This window comes from Chaetura pelagica, unplaced genomic scaffold (genome assembly GCF_000747805.2).
Source record: "Chaetura pelagica isolate M959 unplaced genomic scaffold, ChaPel_1.0 scaffold55, whole genome shotgun sequence".
In the NCBI taxonomy this organism is placed as follows: domain Eukaryota; kingdom Metazoa; phylum Chordata; class Aves; order Apodiformes; family Apodidae; genus Chaetura; species Chaetura pelagica.
In genome coordinates, this window is record NW_009953571.1 from 621,765 (window position 1) to 634,148 (window position 12,384).

Below are 12,384 nucleotides of genomic sequence, written 5' to 3' on the forward strand. Positions count from 1 at the left end.
AGGGACCTTTCTGTGCTCAAGTTTGAGTCCACTGCCCCTTGTCCTGTCACAGGGCACAAGTGAAAAGAGCTTGTCCCTGCCTTCTTGATGCCCAACCCTCATGTATTTATAGACATTAATTAGATCCCTCCTCAGTCTTCTCTTCTGTAGACTGAAAAGCCCCAGGTCTTTCAGCCTTTCCTTGTAAGGCAGGCGTTGCAGTCCCTTCATCATCCTTGTAGCCTCCGTTGGACTCTCTCAGGTAGATCCCTGTCCCTCTTGAGTGAAAAGAGCTTGTCCCTGCCTTCTTGATGCCCAACCCTCATGTATTTATAGACATTAATTAGATCCCTCCTCAGTCTTCTCTTCTGTAGACTGAAAAGCCCCAGGTCTTTCAGCCTTTCCTTGTAAGGCAGGCGTTGCAGTCCCTTCATCATCCTTGTAGCCTCCGTTGGACTCTCTCAAGTAGATCCCTGTCCCTCTTGAACTGCGGAGCCCAGAACTGGACACAATACTCCAAAGTGAGGTCTCACCAGGCCCAAGTAGAGGGGGAGGAGAACCTTCCTTGATCTCCTGGAGACACTCCTTTTAATGCACCCCAAGATACCATTGGCCTTTTTGGCCACAAGGGCACATTGCAAGGACCTCACTCATGGTTTAGGTGCTAAGCTTCATGTGTTTTTAAGGATGTGACATCACTTCATAAGAAAATAAACATTATCATGCAGTGTTTGAAAGGGTACTAGAATGTGGGTTTCCTCTTATTTCTACAAGGAACCTTCAGGTGTTAACCAGCTGTTAAAACACTAAGGTGAAACACTTGAGTCAGTGTTTGTGGGTGTCTGTCTCAGCTGAGAAAAGCTCTAGACACAGGCTGTCTGAGAGCAGCTGCAGGTGAGGAGCTGGGCAGGCCCCGCGGGGTCCTGCCCTGCTGTCCCCGAGGGGCGGCCTCCTGTCAGCACAGCGCCAGGACCCTGCAGCAGCCTCGGGCAGCCAAGCTGGGGCAGCAATGTGGGGCAGGGGGATGCGGGCTGGAGAGGGGCTGGAGCCAGGCCCCAAGCCAAGCCCTGGGCGAGGGATTCCCCTCCACGTGAACCAAACTGTTAAGGCAAGCACCATGAGCACATATCATGTCGGGTATTTATCCAGTTTACCTAAATCTTACCTACGTGCAGTTCACGTATGTTCTGGGTTACTTCAATAGAAACGCAGAAAGCCAGAAGACATGGGAAATGTCAGGTGTGCAGAGGCTTCATGGCAGCTGCGAGTGCAGGGCTGAATGTCCTCTTCCTGCCCAAATCTGTGAGGCAATATTTTGCACATTCTTGCTGTTGTCTGCTAGTTCACTGACAGGTAAAATTATTCCTTTTAAATAATGTGAAAAATTGTTTAGTGTGAGAAACATTTGTCGCGCCAATGAACAGGCCCAAACAGATCCTTCAAAGAAGCAGTTTATTCACACTCTTGCAAGAATGAATGGCCTAAACAAGTAGGCACACACATAGTAAGGTGAATAGTGGTTTATATTCCCTATTCCCAATGCAAAGTTCCTTCCCCTGTTTCCCCACTGGCTGGGTAGTCCAGGGTTTATGGCTGATCCAATGCTTCTAATTATCCTATAAGTTTCCCGCCCCTGTTTACACATTCCATTCATTTTATCTTTTCAGGTATAATTCTGACCTTTCTTGCCCCCTTGGCTGTCTTCCCAATGACCAAAATTATCTATACCTACTGGTGTCATCCTGCCTCGAGGAGCAAGATAGAAGTGGCTTTGATCAGTCTTATCTTGGCCATAAATCCTGCTCCCATGTTTGGATCCCCCAGATGGAGTCCAATTAAGTCCCTCAATTTCTTGGATGGTAAACCACTCCAGGTGTCATTGGAATGTGCAGATATCTCTCTTCTCTTTTAAACAAACTATTATTTTCCTAACACTAGGGTGTATATATAAAAAAAACCAACCAACACTATGCTTCTAACACGAAGATGCAAAAACAACACTACATTTAATTTCTAACAGTTCTCCTTCTTTTATTTACACTACTGTTGCTTTTCGCATTATCTCAAGTTCTTCTGTAAGATACATCTAGCTCGGACAACATGATTTCACATCTCTCTTCAGGGGAGAGCCAGTCTGAATTTTGCTCATCTAATAATAGCATTGTCTGATGATATGAAGGTGGCTATAGAGGCATTTGCTTTGATAAAGCAGTTTCAACGAGATGTTGAACAAGACCTCATACGCATGGAATTATGAAGAATCTTATTGCAATCAGTACTCCTGTCACTATAAGTAAAGATGTTAGAAGGGAATTTACCATCCCCTTCTTTTTCCCAAACCAAGACTCTAACCATCCAGTGAACAAGCTATCCCCAAATTTTCTGCTAATTCATCTGCTAGAGTAGTGAGTCCTTGCAGTGCCTTAGTTATTGTACCATCAGGGGCAGTATTATTTGGGATAAAAGTACAGCACTTATTCCCTCACTTTTGTTGACTGTTATCCACCACAACAGGAAGGATTCAAATCCTGCAGCTATCTGTTTTCTAGCTTTGTGCTCATCAGGAACTCCCCTGGGGACCCCAATTGCATCAATGTAAATCCTATCATCAAATTATATTCCTAGACCTCTTTTTGTTCTCTCCCTCCCAATATGAGGCTCTTTTGCATATGCCAGGGTGAATGGAATGGCTCACTGTATATTTGACCCATTCTACCCAGGCATTTGTATCTCCATATCCAGTTTCAATTTCAAAGGTTTGCTTTATATCCTTGACCTCTGTCAAGGTTACTAATTTTGGATCATTTGGTGGATTCCAGGTTTTTATTTTAGGGAAAACAATAGGATGTGCCTTTTCTAATTCAAGCTTTGATTCCCACACCACTATTCTAAACCTTCCCACCGGATCAGCACCAGTTATCTCAGCTCCAAGCCCATATGTGTGATTAACTTCTTTGTCAACTTTTGTAAGACTGATGATTACAGGATTACACTGTAGATGCTGACAGTTGGGATCAGATGTTCCCTTAAATATCCTGAGTTGTTTTTTTAGAGGGTTTCCCTGACTATGAGGGGCTGTGCATCCCTGAGCAGCAGTAGTGAACCATGCACTAGACCATTGGCTTGCCTAGACATGTCATTGGCATGTCATCTAGTCATTGGCATGACTAGACATGGCTTGCCTACTGCTACACCACTTTCAGGACATAGATATTCACTCACATGTCTCCACTGCTTCTGGGACTCTAAGGGTCCACAATCCAATATCTGACATGCATCAAACACTATGGTTTGGGGAGTGCTCTTCTCAGTTACATTTATTCACAATTTGACTGGATAGCTCTGATGTACTGTAACACTCATGTATTGAAACCCCCAGATGTTCCACAGACAACAACTCACTATTTTGATGATGTCCCTGATTTTCACTAAAAGGTTCTCTTCTCCTTTTATGCCCACAGAATCTATGTTTTTCCACACAACAGATAAACATTCACCCAATAACTATAATAACCAGAATTGCTACAAACATTACTTCATTAGTTAGCCTTGATCAATATTCATTGTTTCTTCAGTTTAAGGCACAAGGAGTTTTCAGTTGGGTAGACCTGCCACTGTCCTTTCTTAGGTAGAGCCTCTACTGGTCCTTTGAGTTGGGTATAATGAGTCCACCCTTTCTCAGCTGTCCGGACGGCAGTCTCTGTAGTCAACAGAACCTGAGATGGTCCCTCCCAGGTTGTTTGGAGTTTGGTTTCTTTCCAGGATTTAACCAGGACCCAGTCTCCAGGTTGAAATCGATGCACTGCAAATTCCAAGGACCTGTGCCAGGAGCTCTTGATGCCTAAGGGAGGACAAAGAAGACAACAACCCAAGTATATAGTTCTTTAGAAAAATATCTTTAGTTTCAAACTGTGGAAGTCCATCACCTTTGCCTAAATATGGCAGTCCAAACAGCATTTCATGAGGTGACACCCCTATGTCTTTGCGAGGAGTAGTCCTGATTCTTAGCAGAGCAATAGGTAGACACTTAGTCCAAGGCAATTTAGTTTCCAGCATTAACTTTGACAACTGTTTTTTTAAGGTCTGATTCATTCTTTCGGCCTTTCCAGAAGAGGGAGGGTGCCAAAGGGTATAGAAATTCCAAAAAATACCCAGGCTGTTCATTAAGTCCTGCAACACTTTGGAGGTAAAGTGGCTTCCCTGATCTGAATCAATGTTTTCCACTATGCTGTATCTGGGAATGATCTGTTCCAGGATTACCCTTGCCACTGTTGCTGCAGTAGCCATATTGAGGGGAAATGTTTCTACCCACCCTGTTAAATTACCTGCTAGAACCAGTAAATACTTAACTTGGCCCATCTTTGATAATTCAGTAATATCCACTTGAATACTCTGAAAAAGTCTTAAACCTGGAACTTGCCTCCCTTAGCACCCTTTTGTTGATCTTTCTACAAATCATACATCCTTCACTAATTTGCTTAGCTATTGTATAAATTCCAATGCACCCATATTTTCATAGCACCAGGTCACACATGGCTTGTGTTCCCCAATGGCTACCTTGATGCAGAACAGCTAACATTTCCCTCATGGTTTGTTTGTTTAACATTTCTCTACCATCTGAGAGTAACCATTTTCCATTCTATTCTGTTGCCCTCAGTTCCTTGATAGCCTCTTTTTCTTTTTCTTCAAAAATTGGTTTGGTATTCTATTAGGTCCAAGCAACTGTGTCCTAAATCTGGGTTTTCATTATCACCCTTCCATAGAAAGGAGGCAGGTTTCGGGCATGACTCTGTTTTTAAAGTTAAATCGTCCTTTTACCATCAATGTAATGTCATATTTCAGAATCCTAGACTCTGTCAGCCACCTACCAGTTTTCTGAGTCAGAATTGTTTTTACTTGTTGTGGTGTGCTTACATTTTATTTTCCCCAAAAAGTTAATTTCCTGCTTTCTTCTACCAAAAGGGCAGTTGCTGCCACTGCCTGCACACACTCTGGCCAACCCCGGGACACTGGATCTAAAAGTTTAGACAGATAAGCCACCGGCTGCCACTTCCCCCCCCATTCTTGGGTGAGAACTCCCAAAGCTTCTCCTTTATCCACCATGGCAAACAGACAAAAGGGTTTATCTAAGGATGGCAGAGCCAAGGCAGGGGCAGTTATTAGACTCTGCTTCAGTTCTTTGATTAGTTTTGCTTCATCATCAGTCCAAATAAGAACATCAGGTTCCTCTTCTAGTAATTTGAGATACAAACCAATATCCAATTAGACCTAGAAATTTTCTGAATTCCTTTTTTGTCTGGGGAAGTGGCAGACTTACGATTCCCTGGATCCTTTCAGGTTAATTCTCAGCTTTCCTCCTGAAATAAGGTGTCCCAAATATTTAACCTCTTCCTCCACATATTGGAGTTTTGTCTTTGAGACTTGTAGGTCCTGTTTTCCAAAAAAATTTAAAAGGAATCTGTGGCTTGTTTTATTTCTTGCCATTCCCTTCCTGAATGAACACTAAACCAAACACTCTGCTTCTAACTCTAGGATTCAAAAACAACACTACATTTCATTTCTAAAATTTAGTATATTTAGGTATTTTTTGGATGAAAGGTATTTTACCTATGTAAGATGATCACCCTCTTCCCTGCTCAGATTTCAAGTGTTTGTAGCTTTTTGTGGCAATTTCAGAGACTAAGGTGAAGTTTGAGGGGGTCCATACTTATACCACCTACCTCAACAGAAATAAGAACATAAGGAATCATTGCTGCTGCAGTTTTTGAATTGCCAAATTATCAGACAATACTGTGTGGCTTCATTGCTGCTATATTATCATTAATTTCAATACAGATATGCTGGCATAAAACTGGATTAATACATTGATTAATCAAGTGCAGAAACTAGGCCCCTTGGTGGTACAAAAACTAATTAAACTTAATAGGAATTATGGCTTCTAAATGGAGCTATGTAGCATTTCCAATAAGAACAGTTTATAGTGTTTCAGTAACAAGGCTTTCAACTATACTCAAGTATTGTTTTAGCTATATTGATTTATTGCAGTTTGAAAGTTTCCATTTTTCTTAATATTTCCGTGTTTCCTAACTCACTAGAAAACTTTTCTGCAGTACTGTTATTACTGAAATGGGACAAATAGAAGGAGTCCCAGCTACCTGCAGAGAGTCCTCAAATTAGCCTGTTGCAAGTGTCTCTTCATTCCATATTTCCCGATTATTGGAGTTTAAAAAATATTGAATTACACCTTTTGCACCAAATATGCTTATTCCTGGAAAGGACAGGACACACTTCAATATGTTAGAGAATTTGTATGTGTAAGATTACTTTGATTCAGAGGAGCATTTTTGCATGTGACTGACTTTTAACCTCAAGGATCTAAACTGAAGTTAAGCAAATGCTTTCTTTCCTGAGTGGAGAAGCAGAGCCTAAGCAAAAAGCCAATGGCAACAAGATTTAGTGGCCTTGGATGAAAATGAAGACCAGGTGTTCTTTTGTCCAGCAGCTTTTCTCCTCTTCACAATAAATTAAGGCAGTCTTTCTTTTTCTTAAAAATAAACAGGCAACAAACAAAAAATATAGCAAAAAAAGCTTAATTATATATCATCTGCAGCTCCATGAGTAGCCAGGAATACAGTGAAGGATGGTGCAATCTTTGAAGACTGGAACAAGTGACACTGGGCAGAGCTGAAAGAAGAAAAAATGAGATGGAGTTCCTTTTGCTTTTCAGAAGGAAACTTTGCCTTCATTGTCTTGTTTCAGTTGTTAGATTGTCACTGGGTGGCACTGACTTGCAAATTCATTGATTTTTACAAGTAAATGAACAGTAGCAATTAATTACACACTCCATGAGTTGCAACTCAGTAGGAAGGCAGAAGCTGTGCAGACTTGCATAGCCTCACCCACATCATGGCTGCTGTGTGATCAGGTTCCTTATTAACATGCCACATGATCTGTGCTGATTCCTGCTAGCTATTTCTTCTTACTCTTTTTTTGAATTATGAACATAGAGCCTGACTGAGTTTAGTGGAGCCATCCAGCAGCCTGAATGCATGTAGCCCCTTGGGTAAACAAGTTATTAGTGGCATTATATATGTCCAACAGGAAACTCCTGCATATTTGTTTTCTGTATAATTTTTTTCTTATTTTCATCAGAGGACCTGATGGCAGCTACAGTGTATGGCAAGCTCTATTCTGATCTCTAAAGTGTAGCTCTCAGTTGCTACCTGAAAGAAATTGAAAAGGTTAGGTCAGGCATTGAGACAAGAAATTTCAAAGCTATTGGTGTATTTTTTCAACCCTCAGACTCAAAGGACAGTGTCTGCTTTCCATCTAGGTGATTTCTAAAGGGAAACTAGACCTATAACCTGTATGGTGGAACCAAAGGGCTTGCAGATACTATGGAGGATACAGGTGACTAGCAGGGAGTTTCTACAAGGTTCTGCAAATTTGTTGAAACAGCTTGAGAGCTGAGAATTAGGCGGGGAAAGGACATACCATACATAACTCTCTGGGAAAAGGACTGAGGGAGCTCTGCTGCTTTCTCTGCTGCTGACTCCACTGCTGGCTGGAAAGGGGTGTCAAAAAGCAGATGAAAAGGTCTTAAGGAGAGGCCAGACTCAGCAAAAGCACGGCATCAGGATAGTTTAATATATCAAAAAAGCTGATCTTTTTTATATAGAAAAGCAGAAGCTACAGGTTAGGGAGAAACTGGTTGGGATCAGAGACTTATGAAACCCAGAGGTGTAGTATGTGCTTACTTCTGTCTTGTTGCCCTTATCATTGGGCACTTGCATTTGTATCCAGACACTTTAGTAAGTTCCTAGGTGAGTTCTCTTTGCAATTGCAAGGTGTGCCAACTTGTTCAGCCTGGCTGCACTCCTTAGAGGCAGAATTGATGTGACTGGGTTTTGGGAACAGTGGCTTTATTTAAAGCAGTAATTAATATTGATTATCTTCCCAGTATGCCACGCTGAACACTAAGAATCATGAGCTGCTATCATCTCTTCAATTCTAATTATATTCCTCACCTAAATTAGGAAGCCTGTAGTATAACATTCTTTAAAGCACTTTGCTTCACAATTTAAGTTCAGATATAGCAGTAGTTTACTATAGCATACATCTTTTACCTGAGCCTGTCAAAAGGAGTATGAAAAAATAAAGTGCATCCTTTCTAAATGGTGGTATTTTCCCATCTGATTAATGATTTTGTTTGCATTCCATTCATCCTTTGTTATCTCTGATATCTTGCAGTGTTCGTTATACTAAAAGCACAAGTGGAATGTTCTTGAGGATATTCAGCTGTAGCTCTATTGAGTCAATAGAAGTGGTTTTCCTTTCCCTTACCTATCACAGCACTGACGTTTTGTTGCTTGCTGAGATAGGAGACAAGGGGAAAAACTGAGTCATTTTATTCCCATATCTAAAAATAAAAACCCCAAGAAAGCTTTGCAAAAGAACAAGTAATTGCTGCAGAATTCACACGCTCTGTTGTTCATTGAAGGGAGAATATTCTGGAGATTAAATATATGGAACTGAATAACTGTGATTTTACAAATCTGTTGAAATGCTAAGACATATGTTTGTCCTTTCTTTCAATTGATGTCTTTACCTGATGTCAGTTAGATAGGTATATAAATGTATTGTGACATTTTAAGTGTTTTTATCATTGTAGTTGTAGAAAGCTTCATATATATTAACACATCTAGCTTTCCAGCAACCTGAAAGGTGGGGAAGTGTCTCCCATTACAAATAGGGCTAAAGAGGTAGTAGATTAAACAACTTGGTCAAGGTTACACAGAACGTTTGTGGCAAAAATACCTGAATCCAGTTTTCTTGATCACGCAAAGAATTAAAATAATCTTTTATCCATACAATGAGACAAATTAACAAACTTAGCCAAGCCTGATGCCATAAGCATGCAATGGAAATGTCATTGTGCTCTGAAATCCACAGACTTCTACTACATTTCTAGTCAGCCTTACCATGTTTTGAAAAGAAGCTGTAAAGGCACATGTTCTGCAGCCACCAGTTGCCATGGTGAGTAAGGAAAAAAGGTTGTCTTTCTGTTTCTAAAAATATGTTTGCAGTGGGCAGGGAGAAATATATAAACGTAGAAAAGCAGAGACAAATATAATGGCTCCGAACTGTTATTTGTGTAAATCTTAGGGCCTCCTCAGAAAACTCAGGCTATTAGAAGGTAAAAATACTAAGTTTTTCTTCAATACTCAGTCTCCGTTGGCAATATCGCACCTGAAAGGAACATTTGTTTTTTAATTATAGTCAGATTTATGCTGACCCTGTCTTGAGGTGTTGCTAAAATTTAGGAGCTGTTAGCAGCCCTGTTTAAAGCCCTATGTAAATGGCAAGTTGCTGGCTAAGAGGTGGGTTAAACAACTGCTCTGCCAAAACCATTTGAAGAGCGTGCTTTAATGAACCTTACAAAACCTAGGATTTTGCTGTACAGTCTTGAGCACCATCTACTGGACCTTTACTTGCTGACTCATTATAGCCTATATGCCAAGAGAAGACAGTATCAGGACTATTTCTGTTTGAAGCTTTTCCCTGCCATCAAGCTGTCCCTTAAATCAGGCAGGTGAACAAGTGCTGAAGAGCTACTTTTGCTGCACTGGCAAGATGGAAACAGCATCTTCTCTCTTTAGTCAGTGAGGTGAAACAAAGGTAGTATGGTGGAATCCAGGATCTGTCCTGCACTGTGGTAAAGAGCTCTTCATGGGCTCTTAATTCTGAACTTGTTGTCTATTCTCTTCAGTCAGCACAAAATGTCAGGCAGAACAGAACAAACTGTCTATCTTCTCTGAGTTTCTGTCAAAGCAAAATAGAAGGAAAAAATCAAAACTCTTTTTCAAAGTTGTAAACTCACGTAGATTGGGATTCAGGTTTTGTCTGTAATTTGGTTGAAAGTCCTGCTGGTTTCCATGGTTGGGTTTTTTGTTTGTTTGTTTTTTATTCCTCCCCAAGGTAATTTATGGACATAAAATAATCTGTTAGCCTAAGTGGTGTTATTTTTTAAAAAAACATTGAAAATATGACCCTTGGTTTCTAGGAAGCAAAAACAAACTTTCAGTGGATGCTGAACACCCAAGTCTTTTTCCACAGGGCTGCTCTCAATCCCTTCATCCCGCAGTCTGTATTGATACTGGGGATTGCCCTGACCCAGGTGGAAGACCTTTTACTTGGCCTCATTTATCTTCATGAAGTTCACATAGGCCCACTTCTTGAACTTGTCTAGGTCCCCCTGAATGGCATCCCATTCCTCAGGCATATCAGCTGCACCACTCAGTTTATTATCATTTGCAAGACTGCTGCTGATGCTTTCAGTCTCGCTGGTCTATATCACTGATGAAGACCCAGAAACCATACTGGTCTGTGTACGGACCCGTGAGGGACACCATTTGCCATCTATCTCCATCTAGACATCAACCTGTTGATCACTACCCTCTGGATGTGACCAATCCAGCCAATTCTTTATCCACTGAGCAGTCCACCCATCAAACCCATATCTTTTAAACTTAAGAGAGAAGGACATTGTGGGGGGCTATGTCAAAGGCCTTACAGAAGTCCAGATAGGTGATGTCCATAGCTCTTGTTTACTGATGTAGTCACTCCATCATAGAAGGCCACCAGGTTGGTCAGACAAGACTTTCCCTTGGTAAAGCCAAGCTGACTGTCTCAAATCCCCTCCCTGTCCCTGTGTGCCTTAACATAGATTCTAGGAGGATCTGTTCCATGATGTTCGGAGGCACAGAGGTGAGGCTGACAGGTTGGTAGTCCCCAGTATCCTCCTTTCTACCCTTTTTAAAAACAGGTGCAATGCTTCCTTTTTTTCTAGTCACCAGGGACTTCATCAGATTGTCTTGACTTATGAAATCTCATAGGGATTTCAAAAGTCAACTACATAAGCCAGTTCCCTCAGGACTCTGGCATGCATCTTATCAGGCCCCATAGACTTATATATATTCATGTTCCTCAGGTGGTCACAAACCTGATCTTCTTGTACAGTGGGAAGGACTCTGCTCCCCCAGTCCCTGCCTTGCAGTCTATCTATGTGAGAAGTGTGGGAAGAGAAGTTGCCAGTGAAGACTGAGGTGAAAAAGTTGAGTACCTCAACCTTCTCCTAACCCATTGGTACCAGTTTGCCAAGTTCACCCATCAGGGTGGGAATGCTTTCCTTGATCTTCCTTTTGTGGTTGATTTATCTGTAGAAGCTCTGCTTATTACTCTTTAAATCCCTTGCCAGGTTCATCAGCTCCATCTGTGCCTTGGTCTTCCTGACCTCATCCCTACACAACCAGGCAGTGTCCCTGTAGTCTTCCCAGGATACCCTGCTTCCACTACCTGTGCATTTCCTTCTCGCCCTTCAGTTTGGCCAGCAGGTCTTGACTCAGCCGTGCTGGTTTCTTCCTTCCTTGCCTGATTTCTTACACCTGGGGATGGAGAGTTCTTGCATCCTTAATGATCTGTTTGACTCCCTTGTCCCCTAACGCAGTTTCCCAGGGAATTCTGTTGACTGAGTCCTCAAAGAGCTGGATGTTTGTTTTCATAAAATTCAGGCTCCTGACTTGACTCTTTGCCTGATCCCTGTCTCTCAGGACTGTGAACTCCACCAGTGTGTGATCACTGCAACCCTGGCTGTCTTCAATCTTGACATCACTTGCTCACTTGCATTTGTGACCATCAGGTCCAGTATCACCATCAATGAGCATTTTAATTCCTGGTGATGTGACATTTTCTCCTGTATTTAAAACAACTATTTGTAGCTCCAGATCCAGATCAAAGGAAAAGCCTGACATCTGAAAGAGAAACTAATGGAACCAGTCTATCTAGAGAAAGGGTGTCAGGAGCTCCTCCCTCATTACATTTAAGTTAGCTTCTTATAGGTCACACCTTCTGCGTGTGAATCATACATGGAAGCAATGTGTCCTGACAATTTGAGATCTATACAGTTATAGGCTTGTGCTTCCATTTACTTGTTGCTTTCGGACAGGGATAAGCGTAGTTACTACCTTGCCAAATGTGAGGTACAGACCAAGATTTAGCAGAGATTACCAAAAATAAAACATCAAGCAGAAATAAGGAGATTTCTTTATTTTTAGAAATCTCTAATAATTTTACTGCTCATTGGTTATTTAACCAATGAATTTATGTTCCAGGTTTGAATGGCTACAGGGAGCAAGGGCTGGGAAGGAGTGTGTTTGAAAATGGCATCTGTCTGTTAGCGTTAATGAAGCCAAAACATGCAAAGTTTTAGAGTTGTAACTGCTCTCGTTAAGCTGTTGATGAGCAGTAAAATCTCTAATTAAATTTTAAACACAGGGAAATGGGCCAGCTTTCTGATATGGGGAGGCTGATGGAGTGGAGCATGAGCAATTGCATGTGCTGCATGCC